At 46.0% G+C, this 24,497-nt stretch overlaps 10 non-coding genes and 1 pseudogene across 10 annotated transcripts; all 11 read right to left on the bottom strand.

Annotated features, from left to right (window-relative positions):
• Positions 1-180, bottom strand: LOC130323477 (U2 spliceosomal RNA; annotated as a pseudogene; the record flags this gene model as incomplete).
• A 2,092-nt stretch (positions 181-2,272) lies between these two features.
• Positions 2,273-2,463, bottom strand: LOC130323475 (U2 spliceosomal RNA). Its single transcript, XR_008868776.1, has one exon. It is a non-coding gene; the product is annotated as a U2 spliceosomal RNA (small nuclear RNA).
• A 2,075-nt stretch (positions 2,464-4,538) lies between these two features.
• Positions 4,539-4,729, bottom strand: LOC130323474 (U2 spliceosomal RNA). Its single transcript, XR_008868775.1, has one exon. It is a non-coding gene; the product is annotated as a U2 spliceosomal RNA (small nuclear RNA).
• A 2,078-nt stretch (positions 4,730-6,807) lies between these two features.
• LOC130323473 (U2 spliceosomal RNA) lies at positions 6,808-6,998 on the bottom strand. The gene has a single exon (XR_008868774.1). It is a non-coding gene; the product is annotated as a U2 spliceosomal RNA (small nuclear RNA).
• A 2,085-nt stretch (positions 6,999-9,083) lies between these two features.
• On the bottom strand, positions 9,084-9,274 carry LOC130323472 (U2 spliceosomal RNA). The gene has a single exon (XR_008868773.1). It is a non-coding gene; the product is annotated as a U2 spliceosomal RNA (small nuclear RNA).
• A 3,375-nt stretch (positions 9,275-12,649) lies between these two features.
• LOC130323471 (U2 spliceosomal RNA) lies at positions 12,650-12,840 on the bottom strand. Its single transcript, XR_008868772.1, has one exon. It is a non-coding gene; the product is annotated as a U2 spliceosomal RNA (small nuclear RNA).
• Positions 12,841-14,932: 2,092 nt separating this feature from the next.
• On the bottom strand, positions 14,933-15,123 carry LOC130323470 (U2 spliceosomal RNA). Its single transcript, XR_008868771.1, has one exon. It is a non-coding gene; the product is annotated as a U2 spliceosomal RNA (small nuclear RNA).
• A 2,093-nt stretch (positions 15,124-17,216) lies between these two features.
• On the bottom strand, positions 17,217-17,407 carry LOC130323469 (U2 spliceosomal RNA). Its single transcript, XR_008868770.1, has one exon. It is a non-coding gene; the product is annotated as a U2 spliceosomal RNA (small nuclear RNA).
• A 2,102-nt stretch (positions 17,408-19,509) lies between these two features.
• Positions 19,510-19,700, bottom strand: LOC130323468 (U2 spliceosomal RNA). The gene has a single exon (XR_008868769.1). It is a non-coding gene; the product is annotated as a U2 spliceosomal RNA (small nuclear RNA).
• A 2,080-nt stretch (positions 19,701-21,780) lies between these two features.
• LOC130323466 (U2 spliceosomal RNA) lies at positions 21,781-21,971 on the bottom strand. The gene has a single exon (XR_008868768.1). It is a non-coding gene; the product is annotated as a U2 spliceosomal RNA (small nuclear RNA).
• Positions 21,972-24,060: 2,089 nt separating this feature from the next.
• Positions 24,061-24,251, bottom strand: LOC130323465 (U2 spliceosomal RNA). The gene has a single exon (XR_008868767.1). It is a non-coding gene; the product is annotated as a U2 spliceosomal RNA (small nuclear RNA).
• Between the last annotated feature and the right edge of the window lie 246 nt (positions 24,252-24,497).

Genomic DNA, 24,497 nt, shown 5'->3' with positions numbered 1-24,497 from the left:
TGTACCCGAAGATACTGCCATATCGGGTCAATGCATAGGGCGACGGAAGCAAGCTTCGAAATCGGCCCCCGTTCTCAAAAATCCATTTAATATATGGTCCCCAGATAGGGGACGTATCAGATATTAAACTGATAAGAACAGATACTACACTTGATCTTAGCCAAAAGGCCGAGAAGCGATAACCGTGAAAGGGGCGGGCCCAACAAGGTCCCCTTCATGGGCACTATCACTGCTTGCTGTCAGGGAGGCTGCCAGACAATTTTCCATGCACACTCTGGGCTGGGGGGCAGTCAACCACCAGTACACACAGCAGAACCTAAACCCATACCATTATTGCTAAGCAGCAAGACAGGGGCCCATTGCACTCCCACGGGGCCTTTTTAAATGCAATCCATAACCCGGATTTGCCAGGAACCCTTCTTACTCCTCCTACTTGCATGTGACACTGGGCTTAGGATCTGCATAGGAAACACACACACAAGCACACACCTACCTTTGTTGCCTGCAGATGCCTCCTTGGCTGTCCCCAAACGGTATCAAACCAACACCCACGGGAAGCTGTAAGCATAGAGGACATGCCTGCACCCCATTGGACTTACCTGTGTGGGTTAAATCCGGGTTATTTGACAACCTATGGCGGTGATGGTTCTGCTCAGGCAGAGCAGTGCTGATGCTCCTCATAAAGCTGTCGCTGCTGTGAAGGTTCTAGGTGACATCACAAATCCCTATGGTTACATACACAACAAAGCTGGGTTGTTGTTGTTTACACTCTGCAAGGCCTGTGGAAGTGAGTGACATCATAGCACTGTAGTTCTGAGGGTTCTAGATGGATGCAACAATCTCCTGTTGCTTCTATGAAGGCCATAATAGACGACATCACCAAACAGCTCCATAGTCACATACACAGCAAAGGAGAGATGTTGTTTACACCTAGTGATGTCAGTGGTATTGAGTGACATCACAGCACAGTGCTAAGGCTCCTGGGCCTGGACACAGCAGCGGCTGCAATATCTCAACGGAGAATACGTTTATATATATGTGTGTGTGTGCGCGTATATATATATATATATATATATATATATATATATATATATATATATTTCTCCGCCGAAATCACTTTTAAACCCATTTCCACCTTTTTTTCCCTTCTCTTCCTCTTACTTTTTTTTCACGTTTTTTTACGTTTTTCTCCTTTTCGCCTCTTTTCTGGGCGTATTATTCTTCTTTTTCTTCTTTTTTTTCGTCTAATGCATACCCCATCAGTGCAGCAATGCTTATTCAATACCGCCAGCAGATGGAGACACTGGGGGATAATTTTCTAAGGATTTATACTGATTTTTCCTGTCTGAATTTGTCGCACAGAAAGTTGCAGGCCAAATATGTGTGACATTTCTGCGACTTTAGCTTCTAGAGCATTTTTACAACATTATACATAGGTGCTGAATACATAAAAAGCGACTGTTCAGCGACAGACAAGTCGCATCGGCTGAAAGTAGGCCAGAATGTCAGTCCATGTTGGAGCAGGTTTAGATACAGTCTAAAGTATAGATCTCAAAGTCTGTGCACAGAATTTAGCAAGGGCCTCGCACCTTCTGATGCATCAGGTAGGTGCACAATAGCATAGCCTAACCCTCTGTACTTTGGTCTATATTGATGCGGGACATAGACAGCCAGCTGATGACCAATCCATTAGTGCAATGGATGGCTGGAAGCATTTGTCTTTGCCTTTGCAATACCACAGAAGCAATGCATGGTCAATGTACAGCAATGACACACCTGTGTGAACAGCCAGGAGACCCCCCCCCCCCCCCCCCCATGTTATGTTACATAGTTACATAGTTAGTACGGTCGAAAAAAGACATATGTCCATCAAGTTCAACCAGGGAATTAAGGGGTAGGGGTGTGGCGCGATATTGGGGAAGGGATGAGATTTTATATTTCTTCATAAGCATTAATCTTATTTTGTCAATTAGGAACATTCAGCACCCACCCGCTATCAAGGCAGCTGCCTATCATGTCATGCCCTACCTGCACAGGTGTGCTGGCTACTCAAATGATCCAATTAAGTAGGCCATTTAGTCAGCAGCAGCAGAAGTCCTGTGCCTGGACGCTCCAACAGCGGCCAGACACAAGCAGAAGCAGCAGAAGCAGCAGCAGCAGCACCACCTTTTGTTTTTTGGCTGCAGCAGCAAGGCCCACAGGGCTGGCTAGCTGGCTAGCCAGCAAGCAGGTAGCAATGAAAGTAGGAATCTTTCTTTTTAACCCTGTAAGGGGGTGGTGCACTGTACCCGAAGATACTGCCATATCGGGTCAATGCATAGGGCGACGGAAGCAAGCTTCGAAATCGGCCCCCGTTCTCAAAAATCCATTTAATATATGGTCCCCAGATAGGGGACGTATCAGATATTAAACTGATAAGAACAGATACTACACTTGATCTTAGCCAAAAGGCCGAGAAGCGATAACCGTGAAAGGGGCGGGCCCAACAAGGTCCCCTTCATGGGCACTATCACTGCTTGCTGTCAGGGAGGCTGCCAGACAATTTTCCATGCACACTCTGGGCTGGGGGGCAGTCAACCACCAGTACACACAGCAGAACCTAAACCCATACCATTATTGCTAAGCAGCAAGACAGGGGCCCATTGCACTCCCACGGGGCCTTTTTAAATGCAATCCATAACCCGGATTTGCCAGGAACCCTTCTTACTCCTCCTACTTGCATGTGACACTGGGCTTAGGATCTGCATAGGAAACACACACACAAGCACACACCTACCTTTGTTGCCTGCAGATGCCTCCTTGGCTGTCCCCAAACGGTATCAAACCAACACCCACGGGAAGCTGTAAGCATAGAGGACATGCCTGCACCCCATTGGACTTACCTGTGTGGGTTAAATCCGGGTTATTTGACAACCTATGGCGGTGATGGTTCTGCTCAGGCAGAGCAGTGCTGATGCTCCTCATAAAGCTGTCGCTGCTGTGAAGGTTCTAGGTGACATCACAAATCCCTATGGTTACATACACAACAAAGCTGGGTTGTTGTTGTTTACACTCTGCAAGGCCTGTGGAAGTGAGTGACATCATAGCACTGTAGTTCTGAGGGTTCTAGATGGATGCAACAATCTCCTGTTGCTTCTATGAAGGCCATAATAGACGACATCACCAAACAGCTCCATAGTCACATACACAGCAAAGGAGAGATGTTGTTTACACCTAGTGATGTCAGTGGTATTGAGTGACATCACAGCACAGTGCTAAGGCTCCTGGGCCTGGACACAGCAGCGGCTGCAATATCTCAACGGAGAATACGTTTATATATATGTGTGTGTGTGCGCGTATATATATATATATATATATATATATATATATTTCTCCGCCGAAATCACTTTTAAACCCATTTCCACCTTTTTTTCCCTTCTCTTCCTCTTACTTTTTTTTCACGTTTTTTTACGTTTTTCTCCTTTTCGCCTCTTTTCTGGGCGTATTATTCTTCTTTTTCTTCTTTTTTTTCGTCTAATGCATACCCCATCAGTGCAGCAATGCTTATTCAATACCGCCAGCAGATGGAGACACTGGGGGATAATTTTCTAAGGATTTATACTGATTTTTCCTGTCTGAATTTGTCGCACAGAAAGTTGCAGGCCAAATATGTGTGACATTTCTGCGACTTTAGCTTCTAGAGCATTTTTACAACATTATACATAGGTGCTGAATACATAAAAAGCGACTGTTCAGCGACAGACAAGTCGCATCGGCTGAAAGTAGGCCAGAATGTCAGTCCATGTTGGAGCAGGTTTAGATACAGTCTAAAGTATAGATCTCAAAGTCTGTGCACAGAATTTAGCAAGGGCCTCGCACCTTCTGATGCATCAGGTAGGTGCACAATAGCATAGCCTAACCCTCTGTACTTTGGTCTATATTGATGCGGGACATAGACAGCCAGCTGATGACCAATCCATTAGTGCAATGGATGGCTGGAAGCATTTGTCTTTGCCTTTGCAATACCACAGAAGCAATGCATGGTCAATGTACAGCAATGACACACCTGTGTGAACAGCCAGGAGACCCCCCCCCCCCCCCCATGTTATGTTACATAGTTACATAGTTAGTACGGTCGAAAAAAGACATATGTACATCAAGTTCAACCAGGGAATTAAGGGGTAGGGGTGTGGCGCGATATTGGGGAAGGGATGAGATTTTATATTTCTTCATAAGCATTAATCTTATTTTGTCAATTAGGAACATTCAGCACCCACCCGCTATCAAGGCAGCTGCCTATCATGTCATGCCCTACCTGCACAGGTGTGCTGGCTACTCAAATGATCCAATTAAGGAGGCCATTTAGTCAGCAGCAGCAGAAGTCCTGTGCCTGGACGCTCCAACAGCGGCCAGACACAAGCAGAAGCAGCAGAAGCAGCAGCAGCAGCACCACCTTTTGTTTTTTGGCTGCAGCAGCAAGGCCCACAGGGCTGGCTAGCTGGCTAGCCAGCAAGCAGGTAGCAATGAAAGTAGGAATCTTTCTTTTTAACCCTGTAAGGGGGTGGTGCACTGTACCCGAAGATACTGCCATATCGGGTCAATGCATAGGGCGACGGAAGCAAGCTTCGAAATCGGCCCCCGTTCTCAAAAATCCATTTAATATATGGTCCCCAGATAGGGGACGTATCAGATATTAAACTGATAAGAACAGATACTACACTTGATCTTAGCCAAAAGGCCGAGAAGCGATAACCGTGAAAGGGGCGGGCCCAACAAGGTCCCCTTCATGGGCACTATCACTGCTTGCTGTCAGGGAGGCTGCCAGACAATTTTCCATGCACACTCTGGGCTGGGGGGCAGTCAACCACCAGTACACACAGCAGAACCTAAACCCATACCATTATTGCTAAGCAGCAAGACAGGGGCCCATTGCACTCCCACGGGGCCTTTTTAAATGCAATCCATAACCCGGATTTGCCAGGAACCCTTCTTACTCCTCCTACTTGCATGTGACACTGGGCTTAGGATCTGCATAGGAAACACACACACAAGCACACACCTACCTTTGTTGCCTGCAGATGCCTCCTTGGCTGTCCCCAAACGGTATCAAACCAACACCCACGGGAAGCTGTAAGCATAGAGGACATGCCTGCACCCCATTGGACTTACCTGTGTGGGTTAAATCCGGGTTATTTGACAACCTATGGCGGTGATGGTTCTGCTCAGGCAGAGCAGTGCTGATGCTCCTCATAAAGCTGTCGCTGCTGTGAAGGTTCTAGGTGACATCACAAATCCCTATGGTTACATACACAACAAAGCTGGGTTGTTGTTGTTTACACTCTGCAAGGCCTGTGGAAGTGAGTGACATCATAGCACTGTAGTTCTGAGGGTTCTAGATGGATGCAACAATCTCCTGTTGCTTCTATGAAGGCCATAATAGACGACATCACCAAACAGCTCCATAGTCACATACACAGCAAAGGAGAGATGTTGTTTACACCTAGTGATGTCAGTGGTATTGAGTGACATCACAGCACAGTGCTAAGGCTCCTGGGCCTGGACACAGCAGCGGCTGCAATATCTCAACGGAGAATACGTTTATATATATGTGTGTGTGTGCGCGTATATATATATATATATATATATATATATATATATTTCTCCGCCGAAATCACTTTTAAACCCATTTCCACCTTTTTTTCCCTTCTCTTCCTCTTACTTTTTTTTCACGTTTTTTTACGTTTTTCTCCTTTTCGCCTCTTTTCTGGGCGTATTATTCTTCTTTTTCTTCTTTTTTTTCGTCTAATGCATACCCCATCAGTGCAGCAATGCTTATTCAATACCGCCAGCAGATGGAGACACTGGGGGATAATTTTCTAAGGATTTATACTGATTTTTCCTGTCTGAATTTGTCGCACAGAAAGTTGCAGGCCAAATATGTGTGACATTTCTGCGACTTTAGCTTCTAGAGCATTTTTACAACATTATACATAGGTGCTGAATACATAAAAAGCGACTGTTCAGCGACAGACAAGTCGCATCGGCTGAAAGTAGGCCAGAATGTCAGTCCATGTTGGAGCAGGTTTAGATACAGTCTAAAGTATAGATCTCAAAGTCTGTGCACAGAATTTAGCAAGGGCCTCGCACCTTCTGATGCATCAGGTAGGTGCACAATAGCATAGCCTAACCCTCTGTACTTTGGTCTATATTGATGCGGGACATAGACAGCCAGCTGATGACCAATCCATTAGTGCAATGGATGGCTGGAAGCATTTGTCTTTGCCTTTGCAATACCACAGAAGCAATGCATGGTCAATGTACAGCAATGACACACCTGTGTGAACAGCCAGGAGACCCCCCCCCCCCCCCCCATGTTATGTTACATAGTTACATAGTTAGTACGGTCGAAAAAAGACATATGTCCATCAAGTTCAACCAGGGAATTAAGGGGTAGGGGTGTGGCGCGATATTGGGGAAGGGATGAGATTTTATATTTCTTCATAAGCATTAATCTTATTTTGTCAATTAGGAACATTCAGCACCCACCCGCTATCAAGGCAGCTGCCTATCATGTCATGCCCTACCTGCACAGGTGTGCTGGCTACTCAAATGATCCAATTAAGGAGGCCATTTAGTCAGCAGCAGCAGAAGTCCTGTGCCTGGACGCTCCAACAGCGGCCAGACACAAGCAGAAGCAGCAGAAGCAGCAGCAGCAGCACCACCTTTTGTTTTTTGGCTGCAGCAGCAAGGCCCACAGGGCTGGCTAGCTGGCTAGCCAGCAAGCAGGTAGCAATGAAAGTAGGAATCTTTCTTTTTAACCCTGTAAGGGGGTGGTGCACTGTACCCGAAGATACTGCCATATCGGGTCAATGCATAGGGCGACGGAAGCAAGCTTCGAAATCGGCCCCCGTTCTCAAAAATCCATTTAATATATGGTCCCCAGATAGGGGACGTATCAGATATTAAACTGATAAGAACAGATACTACACTTGATCTTAGCCAAAAGGCCGAGAAGCGATAACCGTGAAAGGGGCGGGCCCAACAAGGTCCCCTTCATGGGCACTATCACTGCTTGCTGTCAGGGAGGCTGCCAGACAATTTTCCATGCACACTCTGGGCTGGGGGGCAGTCAACCACCAGTACACACAGCAGAACCTAAACCCATACCATTATTGCTAAGCAGCAAGACAGGGGCCCATTGCACTCCCACGGGGCCTTTTTAAATGCAATCCATAACCCGGATTTGCCAGGAACCCTTCTTACTCCTCCTACTTGCATGTGACACTGGGCTTAGGATCTGCATAGGAAACACACACACAAGCACACACCTACCTTTGTTGCCTGCAGATGCCTCCTTGGCTGTCCCCAAACGGTATCAAACCAACACCCACGGGAAGCTGTAAGCATAGAGGACATGCCTGCACCCCATTGGACTTACCTGTGTGGGTTAAATCCGGGTTATTTGACAACCTATGGCGGTGATGGTTCTGCTCAGGCAGAGCAGTGCTGATGCTCCTCATAAAGCTGTCGCTGCTGTGAAGGTTCTAGGTGACATCACAAATCCCTATGGTTACATACACAACAAAGCTGGGTTGTTGTTGTTTACACTCTGCAAGGCCTGTGGAAGTGAGTGACATCATAGCACTGTAGTTCTGAGGGTTCTAGATGGATGCAACAATCTCCTGTTGCTTCTATGAAGGCCATAATAGACGACATCACCAAACAGCTCCATAGTCACATACACAGCAAAGGAGAGATGTTGTTTACACCTAGTGATGTCAGTGGTATTGAGTGACATCACAGCACAGTGCTAAGGCTCCTGGGCCTGGACACAGCAGCGGCTGCAATATCTCAACGGAGAATACGTTTATATATATGTGTGTGTGTGCGCGTATATATATATATATATATATATATATATATATATATATATATTTCTCCGCCGAAATCACTTTTAAACCCATTTCCACCTTTTTTTCCCTTCTCTTCCTCTTACTTTTTTTTCACGTTTTTTTACGTTTTTCTCCTTTTCGCCTCTTTTCTGGGCGTATTATTCTTCTTTTTCTTCTTTTTTTTCGTCTAATGCATACCCCATCAGTGCAGCAATGCTTATTCAATACCGCCAGCAGATGGAGACACTGGGGGATAATTTTCTAAGGATTTATACTGATTTTTCCTGTCTGAATTTGTCGCACAGAAAGTTGCAGGCCAAATATGTGTGACATTTCTGCGACTTTAGCTTCTAGAGCATTTTTACAACATTATACATAGGTGCTGAATACATAAAAAGCGACTGTTCAGCGACAGACAAGTCGCATCGGCTGAAAGTAGGCCAGAATGTCAGTCCATGTTGGAGCAGGTTTAGATACAGTCTAAAGTATAGATCTCAAAGTCTGTGCACAGAATTTAGCAAGGGCCTCGCACCTTCTGATGCATCAGGTAGGTGCACAATAGCATAGCCTAACCCTCTGTACTTTGGTCTATATTGATGCGGGACATAGACAGCCAGCTGATGACCAATCCATTAGTGCAATGGATGGCTGGAAGCATTTGTCTTTGCCTTTGCAATACCACAGAAGCAATGCATGGTCAATGTACAGCAATGACACACCTGTGTGAACAGCCAGGAGCCCCCCCCCCCCCCCCCATGTTATGTTACATAGTTACATAGTTAGTACGGTCGAAAAAAGACATATGTCCATCAAGTTCAACCAGGGAATTAAGGGGTAGGGGTGTGGCGCGATATTGGGGAAGGGATGAGATTTTATATTTCTTCATAAGCATTAATCTTATTTTGTCAATTAGGAACATTCAGCACCCACCCGCTATCAAGGCAGCTGCCTATCATGTCATGCCCTACCTGCACAGGTGTGCTGGCTACTCAAATGATCCAATTAAGGAGGCCATTTAGTCAGCAGCAGCAGAAGTCCTGTGCCTGGACGCTCCAACAGCGGCCAGACACAAGCAGAAGCAGCAGAAGCAGCAGCAGCAGCACCACCTTTTGTTTTTTGGCTGCAGCAGCAAGGCCCACAGGGCTGGCTAGCTGGCTAGCCAGCAAGCAGGTAGCAATGAAAGTAGGAATCTTTCTTTTTAACCCTGTAAGGGGGTGGTGCACTGTACCCGAAGATACTGCCATATCGGGTCAATGCATAGGGCGACGGAAGCAAGCTTCGAAATCGGCCCCCGTTCTCAAAAATCCATTTAATATATGGTCCCCAGATAGGGGACGTATCAGATATTAAACTGATAAGAACAGATACTACACTTGATCTTAGCCAAAAGGCCGAGAAGCGATAACCGTGAAAGGGGCGGGCCCAACAAGGTCCCCTTCATGGGCACTATCACTGCTTGCTGTCAGGGAGGCTGCCAGACAATTTTCCATGCACACTCTGGGCTGGGGGGCAGTCAACCACCAGTACACACAGCAGAACCTAAACCCATACCATTATTGCTAAGCAGCAAGACAGGGGCCCATTGCACTCCCACGGGGCCTTTTTAAATGCAATCCATAACCCGGATTTGCCAGGAACCCTTCTTACTCCTCCTACTTGCATGTGACACTGGGCTTAGGATCTGCATAGGAAACACACACACAAGCACACACCTACCTTTGTTGCCTGCAGATGCCTCCTTGGCAGTCCCCAAACGGTATCAAACCAACACCCACGGGAAGCTGTAAGCATAGAGGACATGCCTGCACCCCATTGGACTTACCTGTGTGGGTTAACCCCTTAACGACGCAGGACGTATATTTACGTCCTGCGCCGGCTCCCGCGATATGAAGCGGGATCGCGCCGCGATCCCGCATCATATCGCGTGGGTCCCGGCGCTAATCAACGGCCGGGACCCGCGGCTAATACCACACATCGCCGATCGCGGCGATGTGCGGTATTAACCCTTTAGAAGCGGCGGTCAAAGCTGACCGCCGCTTCTAAAGTGAAAGTGAAAGTGACCCGGCTGCTCAGTCGGGCTGTTCGGGACCGCCGCGGTGAAATCGCGGCGTCCCGAACAGCTGATCGGACACCGGGAGGGCTCTTACCTGCCTCCCCGGTGTCCGATCGACGAATGACTGCTCCGTGCCTGAGATCCAGGCAGGAGCAGTCAAGCGCCGATAATGCTGATCACAGGCGTGTTAATGCACGCCAGTGATCAGCATTAGAGATCAGTGTGTGCAGTGTTATAGGTCCCTATGGGACCTATAACACTGCAAAAAAAAAGTAAAAAAAAAGTGTTAATAAAGGTCATTTAACCCCTTCCCTAATAAAAGTTTGAATCACCCCCCTTTTCCCATAAAAAAAAATAAAACAGTGTAAAAAAAATAAAAAATAAACATATGTGGTATCGCCGCGTGCGTAAATGTCCGAACTATAAAAATATATCATTAATTAAGCCGTACGGTCAATGGCGTACGCGCAAAAAAATTCCAAAGTCCAAAAAAGCGTATTTTGGTCACTTTTTATATCATTAAAAAATGAATAAAAAGTGATCAAAAAGTTCGATCAAAACAAAAATCATACCGATAAAAACTTCAGATCACGGCGCAAAAAATGAGTCCTCATACCACCCCATACATGGAAAAATAAAAAAGTTATAGGGGTCAGAAGATGACATTTTTAAACGTATAAATTTTCCTGCATGTAGTTATGATTTTTTCCAGAAGTGCGACAATATCAAACCTATATAAGTAGGGTATCATTTTAACCGTATGGACCTACAGAATAATGATAAGGTGTAATTTTTACCGAAATATGCACTGCGTAGAAACGAAAGCCCCCAAAAGTTACAAAATGGCGTTTTTTTTCGATTTTGTCGCACAATGATTTTTTTTTTCCGTTTCGCCGTGCATTTTGGGTAAAATGACTAATGTCACTGCAAAGTAGAATTGGCGACGCAAAAAATAAGCCATAATATGGATTTTTAGGTGGAAAATTGAAAGGGTTATGATTTTTAAAAGGTAAGGAGGAAAAAACGAAAGTGCAAAAACGGAAAAACCCTGAGTCCTTAAGGGGTTAAATCCGGGTTATTTGACAACCTATGGCGGTGATGGTTCTGCTCAGGCAGAGCAGTGCTGATGCTCCTCATAAAGCTGTCGCTGCTGTGAAGGTTCTAGGTGACATCACAAATCCCTATGGTTACATACACAACAAAGCTGGGTTGTTGTTGTTTACACTCTGCAAGGCCTGTGGAAGTGAGTGACATCATAGCACTGTAGTTCTGAGGGTTCTAGATGGATGCAACAATCTCCTGTTGCTTCTATGAAGGCCATAATAGACGACATCACCAAACAGCTCCATAGTCACATACACAGCAAAGGAGAGATGTTGTTTACACCTAGTGATGTCAGTGGTATTGAGTGACATCACAGCACAGTGCTAAGGCTCCTGGGCCTGGACACAGCAGCGGCTGCAATATCTCAACGGAGAATACGTTTATATATATGTGTGTGTGTGCGCGTATATATATATATATATATATATATATATATATATATATATATATTTCTCCGCCGAAATCACTTTTAAACCCATTTCCACCTTTTTTTCCCTTCTCTTCCTCTTACTTTTTTTCACGTTTTTTTACGTTTTTCTCCTTTTCGCCTCTTTTCTGGGCGTATTATTCTTCTTTTTCTTCTTTTTTTTCGTCTAATGCATACCCCATCAGTGCAGCAATGCTTATTCAATACCGCCAGCAGATGGAGACACTGGGGGATAATTTTCTAAGGATTTATACTGATTTTTCCTGTCTGAATTTGTCGCACAGAAAGTTGCAGGCCAAATATGTGTGACATTTCTGCGACTTTAGCTTCTAGAGCATTTTTACAACATTATACATAGGTGCTGAATACATAAAAAGCGACTGTTCAGCGACAGACAAGTCGCATCGGCTGAAAGTAGGCCAGAATGTCAGTCCATGTTGGAGCAGGTTTAGATACAGTCTAAAGTATAGATCTCAAAGTCTGTGCACAGAATTTAGCAAGGGCCTCGCACCTTCTGATGCATCAGGTAGGTGCACAATAGCATAGCCTAACCCTCTGTACTTTGGTCTATATTGATGCGGGACATAGACAGCCAGCTGATGACCAATCCATTAGTGCAATGGATGGCTGGAAGCATTTGTCTTTGCCTTTGCAATACCACAGAAGCAATGCATGGTCAATGTACAGCAATGACACACCTGTGTGAACAGCCAGGAGACCCCCCCCCCCCCCCCCCCATGTTATGTTACATAGTTACATAGTTAGTACGGTCGAAAAAAGACATATGTCCATCAAGTTCAACCAGGGAATTAAGGGGTAGGGGTGTGGCGCGATATTGGGGAAGGGATGAGATTTTATATTTCTTCATAAGCATTAATCTTATTTTGTCAATTAGGAACATTCAGCACCCACCCGCTATCAAGGCAGCTGCCTATCATGTCATGCCCTACCTGCACAGGTGTGCTGGCTACTCAAATGATCCAATTAAGGAGGCCATTTAGTCAGCAGCAGCAGAAGTCCTGTGCCTGGACGCTCCAACAGCGGCCAGACACAAGCAGAAGCAGCAGAAGCAGCAGCAGCAGCACCACCTTTTGTTTTTTGGCTGCAGCAGCAAGGCCCACAGGGCTGGCTAGCTGGCTAGCCAGCAAGCAGGTAGCAATGAAAGTAGGAATCTTTCTTTTTAACCCTGTAAGGGGGTGGTGCACTGTACCCGAAGATACTGCCATATCGGGTCAATGCATAGGGCGACGGAAGCAAGCTTCGAAATCGGCCCCCGTTCTCAAAAATCCATTTAATATATGGTCCCCAGATAGGGGACGTATCAGATATTAAACTGATAAGAACAGATACTACACTTGATCTTAGCCAAAAGGCCGAGAAGCGATAACCGTGAAAGGGGCGGGCCCAACAAGGTCCCCTTCATGGGCACTATCACTGCTTGCTGTCAGGGAGGCTGCCAGACAATTTTCCATGCACACTCTGGGCTGGGGGGCAGTCAACCACCAGTACACACAGCAGAACCTAAACCCATACCATTATTGCTAAGCAGCAAGACAGGGGCCCATTGCACTCCCACGGGGCCTTTTTAAATGCAATCCATAACCCGGATTTGCCAGGAACCCTTCTTACTCCTCCTACTTGCATGTGACACTGGGCTTAGGATCTGCATAGGAAACACACACACAAGCACACACCTACCTTTGTTGCCTGCAGATGCCTCCTTGGCTGTCCCCAAACGGTATCAAACCAACACCCACGGGAAGCTGTAAGCATAGAGGACATGCCTGCACCCCATTGGACTTACCTGTGTGGGTTAAATCCGGGTTATTTGACAACCTATGGCGGTGATGGTTCTGCTCAGGCAGAGCAGTGCTGATGCTCCTCATAAAGCTGTCGCTGCTGTGAAGGTTCTAGGTGACATCACAAATCCCTATGGTTACATACACAACAAAGCTGGGTTGTTGTTGTTTACACTCTGCAAGGCCTGTGGAAGTGAGTGACATCATAGCACTGTAGTTCTGAGGGTTCTAGATGGATGCAACAATCTCCTGTTGCTTCTATGAAGGCCATAATAGACGACATCACCAAACAGCTCCATAGTCACATACACAGCAAAGGAGAGATGTTGTTTACACCTAGTGATGTCAGTGGTATTGAGTGACATCACAGCACAGTGCTAAGGCTCCTGGGCCTGGACACAGCAGCGGCTGCAATATCTCAACGGAGAATACGTTTATATATATGTGTGTGTGTGCGCGTATATATATATATATATATATATATATATATATATATATATATATATATTTCTCCGCCGAAATCACTTTTAAACCCATTTCCACCTTTTTTTCCCTTCTCTTCCTCTTACTTTTTTTTCCACGTTTTTTTACGTTTTTCTCCTTTTCGCCTCTTTTCTGGGCGTATTATTCTTCTTTTTCTTCTTTTTTTTCGTCTAATGCATACCCCATCAGTGCAGCAATTCTTATTCAATACCGCCAGCAGATGGAGACACTGGGGGATAATTTTCTAAGGATTTATACTGATTTTTCCTGTCTGAATTTGTCGCACAGAAAGTTGCAGGCCAAATATGTGTGACATTTCTGCGACTTTAGCTTCTAGAGCATTTTTACAACATTATACATAGGTGCTGAATACATAAAAAGCGACTGTTCAGCGACAGACAAGTCGCATCGGCTGAAAGTAGGCCAGAATGTCAGTCCATGTTGGAGCAGGTTTAGATACAGTCTAAAGTATAGATCTCAAAGTCTGTGCACAGAATTTAGCAAGGGCCTCGCACCTTCTGATGCATCAGGTAGGTGCACAATAGCATAGCCTAACCCTCTGTACTTTGGTCTATATTGATGCGGGACATAGACAGCCAGCTGATGACCAATCCATTAGTGCAATGGATGGCTGGAAGCATTTGTCTTTGCCTTTGCAATACCACAGAAGCAATGCATGGTCAATGTACAGCAATGACACACCTGTGTGAACAGCCAGGAGACCCCCCCCCCCCCCCCATGTTATGTTACATAGTTACATAGTTAGTACGGTCGAAAAAAGACATATGTCCATCAAGTTCAACCAGGGAATTAAGGGGTAGGGGTGTGGCGCGATATTGGGGAAGGGATGAGATTTTATATTTCTTCATAAGCATTAATCTTATTTTGTCAATTAGGAACATTCAGCACCCACCCGCTATCAAGGCAGCTGCCTATCATGTCATGCCCTACCTGCACAGGTGTGCTGGCTACTCAAATGATCCAATTAAGGAGGCCATTTAGTCAGCAGCAGCAGAAGTCCTGTGCCTGGACGCTCCAACAGCGGCCAGACACAAGCAGAAGCAGCAGAAGCAGCAGCAGCAGCACCACCTTTTGTTTTTTGGCTGCAGCAGCAAGGCCCACAGGGCTGGCTAGCTGGCTAGCCAGCAAGCAGGTAGCAATGAAAGTAGGAATCTTTCTTTTTAACCCTGTAAGGGGGTGGTGCACTGTACCCGAAGATACTGCCATATCGGGTCAATGCATAGGGCGACGGAAGCAAGCTTCGAAATCGGCCCCCGTTCTCAAAAATCCATTTAATATATGGTCCCCAGATAGGGGACGTATCAGATATTAAACTGATAAGAACAGATACTACACTTGATCTTAGCCAAAAGGCCGAGAAGCGATAACCGTAAAAGGGGCGGGCCCAACAAGGTCCCCTTCATGGGCACTATCACTGCTTGCTGTCAGGGAGGCTGCCAGACAATTTTCCATGCACACTCTGGGCTGGGGGGCAGTCAACCACCAGTACACACAGCAGAACCTAAACCCATACCATTATTGCTAAGCAGCAAGACAGGGGCCCATTGCACTCCCACGGGGCCTTTTTAAATGCAATCCATAACCCGGATTTGCCAGGAACCCTTCTTACTCCTCCTACTTGCATGTGACACTGGGCTTAGGATCTGCATAGGAAACACACACACAAGCACACACCTACCTTTGTTGCCTGCAGATGCCTCCTTGGCTGTCCCCAAACGGTATCAAACCAACACCCACGGGAAGCTGTAAGCATAGAGGACATGCCTGCACCCCATTGGACTTACCTGTGTGGGTTAAATCCGGGTTATTTGACAACCTATGGCGGTGATGGTTCTGCTCAGGCAGAGCAGTGCTGATGCTCCTCATAAAGCTGTCGCTGCTGTGAAGGTTCTAGGTGACATCACAAATCCCTATGGTTACATACACAACAAAGCTGGGTTGTTGTTGTTTACACTCTGCAAGGCCTGTGGAAGTGAGTGACATCATAGCACTGTAGTTCTGAGGGTTCTAGATGGATGCAACAATCTCCTGTTGCTTCTATGAAGGCCATAATAGACGACATCACCAAACAGCTCCATAGTCACATACACAGCAAAGGAGAGATGTTGTTTACACCTAGTGATGTCAGTGGTATTGAGTGACATCACAGCACAGTGCTAAGGCTCCTGGGCCTGGACACAGCAGCGGCTGCAATATCTCAACGGAGAATACGTTTATATATATGTGTGTGTGTGCGCGTATATATATATATATATATATATATATATATATATATATATATATTTCTCCGCCGAAATCACTTTTAAACCCATTTCCACCTTTTTTTCCCTTCTCTTCCTCTTACTTTTTTTTCACGTTTTTTTACGTTTTTCTCCTTTTCGCCTCTTTTCTGGGCGTATTATTCTTCTTTTTCTTCTTTTTTTTCGTCTAATGCATACCCCATCAGTGCAGCAATGCTTATTCAATACCGCCAGCAGATGGAGACACTGGGGGATAATTTTCTAAGGATTTATACTGATTTTTCCTGTCTGAATTTGTCGCACAGAAAGTTGCAGGCCAAATATGTGTGACATTTCTGCGACTTTAGCTTCTAGAGCATTTTTACAACATTATACATAGGTGCTGAATACATAAAAAGCGACTGTTCAGCGACAGACAAGTCGCATCGGCTGAAAGTAGGCCAGAATGTCAGTCCATGTTGGAGCAGGTTTAGATACAGTCTAAAGTATAGATCTCAAAGTCTGTGCACAGAATTTAGCAAGGGCCTCGCACCTTCTGATGCATCAGGTAGGTGCACAATAGCATAGCCTAACCCTCTGTACTTTGGTCTATATTGATGCGGGACATAGACAGCCAGCTGATGACCAATCCATTAGTGCAATGGATGGCTGGAAGCATTTGTCTTTGCCTTTGCAATACCACAGAAGCAATGCATGGTCAATGTACAGCAATGACACACCTGTGTGAACAGCCAGGAGACCCCCCCCCCCCCCCCCCCATGTTATGTTACATAGTTACATAGTTAGTACGGTCGAAAAAAGACATATGTCCATCAAGTTCAACCAGGGAATTAAGGGGTAGGGGTGTGGCGCGATATTGGGGAAGGGATGAGATTTTATATTTCTTCATAAGCATTAATCTTATTTTGTCAATTAGGAACATTCAGCACCCACCCGCTATCAAGGCAGCTGCCTATCATGTCATGCCCTACCTGCACAGGTGTGCTGGCTACTCAAATGATCCAATTAAGGAGGCCATTTAGTCAGCAGCAGCAGAAGTCCTGTGCCTGGACGCTCCAACAGCGGCCAGACACAAGCAGAAGCAGCAGAAGCAGCAGCAGCAGCAGCACCACCTTTTGTTTTTTGGCTGCAGCAGCAAGGCCCACAGGGCTGGCTAGCTGGCTAGCCAGCAAGCAGGTAGCAATGAAAGTAGGAATCTTTCTTTTTAACCCTGTAAGGGGGTGGTGCACTGTACCCGAAGATACTGCCATATCGGGTCAATGCATAGGGCGACGGAAGCAAGCTTCGAAATCGGCCCCCGTTCTCAAAAATCCATTTAATATATGGTCCCCAGATAGGGGACGTATCAGATATTAAACTGATAAGAACAGATACTACACTTGATCTTAGCCAAAAGGCCGAGAAGCGATAACCGTGAAAGGGGCGGGCCCAACAAGGTCCCCTTCATGGGCACTATCACTGCTTGCTGTCAGGGAGGCTGCCAGACAATTTTCCATGCACACTCTGGGCTGGGGGGCAGTCAACCACCAGTACACACAGCAGAACCTAAACCCATACCATTATTGCTAAGCAGCAAGACAGGGGCCCATTGCACTCCCACGGGGCCTTTTTAAATGCAATCCATAACCCGGATTTGCCAGGAACCCTTCTTACTCCTCCTACTTGCATGTGACACTGGGCTTAGGATCTGCATAGGAAACACACACACAAGCACACACCTACCTTTGTTGCCTGCAGATGCCTCCTTGGCTGTCCCCAAACGGTATCAAACCAACACCCACGGGAAGCTGTAAGCATAGAGGACATGCCTGCACCCCATTGGACTTACCTGTGTGGGTTAAATCCGGGTTATTTGACAACCTATGGCGGTGATGGTTCTGCTCAGGCAGAGCAGTGCTGATGCTCCTCATAAAGCTGTCGCTGCTGTGAAGGTTCTAGGTGACATCACAAATCCCTATGGTTACATACACAACAAAGCTGGGTTGTTGTTGTTTACACTCTGCAAGGCCTGTGGAAGTGAGTGACATCATAGCACTGTAGTTCTGAGGGTTCTAGATGGATGCAACAATCTCCTGTTGCTTCTATGAAGGCCATAATAGACGACATCACCAAACAGCTCCATAGTCACATACACAGCAAAGGAGAGATGTTGTTTACACCTAGTGATGTCAGTGGTATTGAGTGACATCACAGCACAGTGCTAAGGCTCCTGGGCCTGGACACAGCAGCGGCTGCAATATCTCAACGGAGAATACGTTTATATATATGTGTGTGTGTGCGCGTATATATATATATATATATATATATATATATATATATATATATATATATATATATATTTCTCCGCCGAAATCACTTTTAAACCCATTTCCACCTTTTTTTCCCTTCTCTTCCTCTTACTTTTTTTTCCACGTTTTTTTACGTTTTTCTCCTTTTCGCCTCTTTTCTGGGCGTATTATTCTTCTTTTTCTTCTTTTTTTTCGTCTAATGCATACCCCATCAGTGCAGCAATTCTTATTCAATACCGCCAGCAGATGGAGACACTGGGGGATAATTTTCTAAGGATTTATACTGATTTTTCCTGTCTGAATTTGTCGCACAGAAAGTTGCAGGCCAAATATGTGTGACATTTCTGCGACTTTAGCTTCTAGAGCATTTTTACAACATTATACATAGGTGCTGAATACATAAAAAGCGACTGTTCAGCGACAGACAAGTCGCATCGGCTGAAAGTAGGCCAGAATGTCAGTCCATGTTGGAGCAGGTTTAGATACAGTCTAAAGTATAGATCTCAAAGTCTGTGCACAGAATTTAGCAAGGGCCTCGCACCTTCTGATGCATCAGGTAGGTGCACAATAGCATAGCCTAACCCTCTGTACTTTGGTCTATATTGATGCGGGACATAGACAGCCAGCTGATGACCAATCCATTAGTGCAATGGATGGCTGGAAGCATTTGTCTTTGCCTTTGCAATACCACAGAAGCAATGCATGGTCAATGTACAGCAATGACACACCTGTGTGAACAGCCAGGAGACCCCCCCCCCCCCCCCCCATGTTATGTTACATAGTTACATAGTTAGTACGGTCGAAAAAAGACATATGTCCATCAAGTTCAACCAGGGAATTAAGGGGTAGGGGTGTGGCGCGATATTGGGGAAGGGATGAGATTTTATATTTCTTCATAAGCATTAATCTTATTTTGTCAATTAGGAACATTCAGCACCCACCCGCTATCAAGGCAGCTGCCTATCATGTCATGCCCTACCTGCACAGGTGTGCTGGCTACTCAAATGATCCAATTAAGGAGGCCATTTAGTCAGCAGCAGCAGAAGTCCTGTGCCTGGACGCTCCAACAGCGGCCAGACACAAGCAGAAGCAGCAGAAGCAGCAGCAGCAGCACCACCTTTTGTTTTTTGGCTGCAGCAGCAAGGCCCACAGGGCTGGCTAGCTGGCTAGCCAGCAAGCAGGTAGCAATGAAAGTAGGAATCTTTCTTTTTAACCCTGTAAGGGGGTGGTGCACTGTACCCGAAGATACTGCCATATCGGGTCAATGCATAGGGCGACGGAAGCAAGCTTCGAAATCGGCCCCCGTTCTCAAAAATCCATTTAATATATGGTCCCCAGATAGGGGACGTATCAGATATTAAACTGATAAGAACAGATACTACACTTGATCTTAGCCAAAAGGCCGAGAAGCGATAACCGTGAAAGGGGCGGGCCCAACAAGGTCCCCTTCATGGGCACTATCACTGCTTGCTGTCAGGGAGGCTGCCAGACAATTTTCCATGCACACTCTGGGCTGGGGGGCAGTCAACCACCAGTACACACAGCAGAACCTAAACCCATACCATTATTGCTAAGCAGCAAGACAGGGGCCCATTGCACTCCCACGGGGCCTTTTTAAATGCAATCCATAACCCGGATTTGCCAGGAACCCTTCTTACTCCTCCTACTTGCATGTGACACTGGGCTTAGGATCTGCATAGGAAACACACACACAAGCACACACCTACCTTTGTTGCCTGCAGATGCCTCCTTGGCTGTCCCCAAACGGTATCAAACCAACACCCACGGGAAGCTGTAAGCATAGAGGACATGCCTGCACCCCATTGGACTTACCTGTGTGGGTTAAATCCGGGTTATTTGACAACCTATGGCGGTGATGGTTCTGCTCAGGCAGAGCAGTGCTGATGCTCCTCATAAAGCTGTCGCTGCTGTGAAGGTTCTAGGTGACATCACAAATCCCTATGGTTACATACACAACAAAGCTGGGTTGTTGTTGTTTACACTCTGCAAGGCCTGTGGAAGTGAGTGACATCATAGCACTGTAGTTCTGAGGGTTCTAGATGGATGCAACAATCTCCTGTTGCTTCTATGAAGGCCATAATAGACGACATCACCAAACAGCTCCATAGTCACATACACAGCAAAGGAGAGATGTTGTTTACACCTAGTGATGTCAGTGGTATTGAGTGACATCACAGCACAGTGCTAAGGCTCCTGGGCCTGGACACAGCAGCGGCTGCAATATCTCAACGGAGAATACGTTTATATTTATGTGTGTGTGTGCGCGTATATATATATATATATATATATATATATATATATATATATATATTTCTCCGCCGAAATCACTTTTAAACCCATTTCCACCTTTTTTTCCCTTCTCTTCCTCTTACTTTTTTTTCACGTTTTTTTACGTTTTTCTCCTTTTCGCCTCTTTTCTGGGCGTATTATTCTTCTTTTTCTTCTTTTTTTTCGTCTAATGCATACCCCATCAGTGCAGCAATGCTTATTCAATACCGCCAGCAGATGGAGACACTGGGGGATAATTTTCTAAGGATTTATACTGATTTTTCCTGTCTGAATTTGTCGCACAGAAAGTTGCAGGCCAAATATGTGTGACATTTCTGCGACTTTAGCTTCTAGAGCATTTTTACAACATTATACATAGGTGCTGAATACATAAAAAGCGACTGTTCAGCGACAGACAAGTCGCATCGGCTGAAAGTAGGCCAGAATGTCAGTCCATGTTGGAGCAGGTTTAGATACAGTCTAAAGTATAGATCTCAAAGTCTGTGCACAGAATTTAGCAAGGGCCTCGCACCTTCTGATGCATCAGGTAGGTGCACAATAGCATAGCCTAACCCTCTGTACTTTGGTCTATATTGATGCGGGACATAGACAGCCAGCTGATGACCAATCCATTAGTGCAATGGATGGCTGGAAGCATTTGTCTTTGCCTTTGCAATACCACAGAAGCAATGCATGGTCAATGTACAGCAATGACACACCTGTGTGAACAGCCAGGAGACCCCCCCCCATGTTATGTTACATAGTTACATAGTTAGTACGGTCGAAAAAAGACATATGTCCATCAAGTTCAACCAGGGAATTAAGGGGTAGGGGTGTGGCGCGATATTGGGGAAGGGATGAGATTTTATATTTCTTCATAAGCATTAATCTTATTTTGTCAATTAGGAACATTCAGCACCCACCCGCTATCAAGGCAGCTGCCTATCATGTCATGCCCTACCTGCACAGGTGTGCTGGCTACTCAAATGATCCAATTAAGGAGGCCATTTAGTCAGCAGCAGCAGAAGTCCTGTGCCTGGACGCTCCAACAGCGGCCAGACACAAGCAGAAGCAGCAGAAGCAGCAGCAGCAGCACCACCTTTTGTTTTTTGGCTGCAGCAGCAAGGCCCACAGGGCTGGCTAGCTGGCTAGCCAGCAAGCAGGTAGCAATGAAAGTAGGAATCTTTCTTTTTAACCCTGTAAGGGGGTGGTGCACTGTACCCGAAGATACTGCCATATCGGGTCAATGCATAGGGCGACGGAAGCAAGCTTCGAAATCGGCCCCCGTTCTCAAAAATCCATTTAATATATGGTCCCCAGATAGGGGACGTATCAGATATTAAACTGATAAGAACAGATACTACACTTGATCTTAGCCAAAAGGCCGAGAAGCGATAACCGTGAAAGGGGCGGGCCCAACAAGGTCCCCTTCATGGGCACTATCACTGCTTGCTGTCAGGGAGGCTGCCAGACAATTTTCCATGCACACTCTGGGCTGGGGGGCAGTCAACCACCAGTACACACAGCAGAACCTAAACCCATACCATTATTGCTAAGCAGCAAGACAGGGGCCCATTGCACTCCCACGGGGCCTTTTTAAATGCAATCCATAACCCGGATTTGCCAGGAACCCTTCTTACTCCTCCTACTTGCATGTGACACTGGGCTTAGGATCTGCATAGGAAACACACACACAAGCACACACCTACCTTTGTTGCCTGCAGATGCCTCCTTGGCAGTCCCCAAACGGTATCAAACCAACACCCACGGGAAGCTGTAAGCATAGAGGACATGCCTGCACCCCATTGGACTTACCTGTGTGGGTTAAATCCGGGTTATTTGACAACCTATGGCGGTGATGGTTCTGCTCAGGCAGAGCAGTGCTGATGCTCCTCATAAAGCTGTCGCTGCTGTGAAGGTTCTAGGTGACATCACAAATCCCTATGGTTACATACACAACAAAGCTGGGTTGTTGTTGTTTACACTCTGCAAGGCCTGTGGAAGTGAGTGACATCATAGCACTGTAGTTCTGAGGGTTCTACATGGATGCAACAATCTCCTGTTGCTTCTATGAAGGCCATAATAGACGACATCACCAAACAGCTCCATAGTCACATACACAGCAAAGGAGAGATGTTGTTTACACCTAGTGATGTCAGTGGTATTGAGTGACATCACAGCACAGTGCTAAGGCTCCTGGGCCTGGACACAGCAGCGGCTGCAATATCTCAACGGAGAATACGTTTATATATATGTGTGTGTGTGCGCGTATATATATATATATATATATATATATATATATATATATATTTCTCCGCCGAAATCACTTTTAAACCCATTTCCACCTTTTTTTCCCTTCTCTTCCTCTTACTTTTTTTTCACGTTTTTTTACGTTTTTCTCCTTTTCGCCTCTTTTCTGGGCGTATTATTCTTCTTTTTCTTCTTTTTTTTCGTCTAATGCATACCCCATCAGTGCAGCAATGCTTATTCAATACCGCCAGCAGATGGAGACACTGGGGGATAATTTTCTAAGGATTTATACTGATTTTTCCTGTCTGAATTTGTCGCACAGAAAGTTGCAGGCCAAATATGTGTGACATTTCTGCGACTTTAGCTTCTAGAGCATTTTTACAACATTATACATAGGTGCTGAATACATAAAAAGCGACTGTTCAGCGACAGACAAGTCGCATCGGCTGAAAGTAGGCCAGAATGTCAGTCCATGTTGGAGCAGGTTTAGATACAGTCTAAAGTATAGATCTCAAAGTCTGTGCACAGAATTTAGCAAGGGCCTCGCACCTTCTGATGCATCAGGTAGGTGCACAATAGCATAGCCTAACCCTCTGTACTTTGGTCTATATTGATGCGGGACATAGACAGCCAGCTGATGACCAATCCATTAGTGCAATGGATGGCTGGAAGCATTTGTCTTTGCCTTTGCAATACCACAGAAGCAATGCATGGTCAATGTACAGCAATGACACACCTGTGTGAACAGCCAGGAGACCCCCCCCCCCCCCCCCCCATGTTATGTTACATAGTTACATAGTTAGTACGGTCGAAAAAAGACATATGTCCATCAAGTTCAACCAGGGAATTAAGGGGTAGGGGTGTGGCGCGATATTGGGGAAGGGATGAGATTTTATATTTCTTCATAAGCATTAATCTTATTTTGTCAATTAGGAACATTCAGCACCCACCCGCTATCAAGGCAGCTGCCTATCATGTCATGCCCTACCTGCACAGGTGTGCTGGCTACTCAAATGATCCAATTAAGGAGGCCATTTAGTCAGCAGCAGCAGAAGTCCTGTGCCTGGACGCTCCAACAGCGGCCAGACACAAGCAGAAGCAGCAGAAGCAGCAGCAGCAGCACCACCTTTTGTTTTTTGGCTGCAGCAGCAGCAAGGCCCACAGGGCTGGCTAGCTGGCTAGCCAGCAAGCAGGTAGCAATGAAAGTAGGAATCTTTCTTTTTAACCCTGTAAGGGGGTGGTGCACTGTACCCGAAGATACTGCCATATCGGGTCAATGCATAGGGCGACGGAAGCAAGCTTCGAAATCGGCCCCCGTTCTCAAAAATCCATTTAATATATGGTCCCCAGATAGGGGACGTATCAGATATTAAACTGATAAGAACAGATACTACACTTGATCTTAGCCAAAAGGCCGAGAAGCGATAACCGTGAAAGGGGCGGGCCCAACAAGGTCCCCTTCATGGGCACTATCACTGCTTGCTGTCAGGGAGGCTGCCAGACAATTTTCCATGCACACTCTGGGCTGGGGGGCAGTCAACCACCAGTACACACAGCAGAACCTAAACCCATACCATTATTGCTAAGCAGCAAGACAGGGGCCCATTGCACTCCCACGGGGCCTTTTTAAATGCAATCCATAACCCGGATTTGCCAGGAACCCTTCTTACTC

The sequence above is a fragment of the Hyla sarda genome, unplaced genomic scaffold (assembly GCF_029499605.1).
Source record: "Hyla sarda isolate aHylSar1 unplaced genomic scaffold, aHylSar1.hap1 scaffold_2488, whole genome shotgun sequence".
NCBI lineage: Eukaryota > Metazoa > Chordata > Amphibia > Anura > Hylidae > Hyla > Hyla sarda.
The sequence above is the reverse complement of the archived record's forward strand: the minus strand, read 5'-3'. Positions and strand labels throughout refer to the sequence as shown.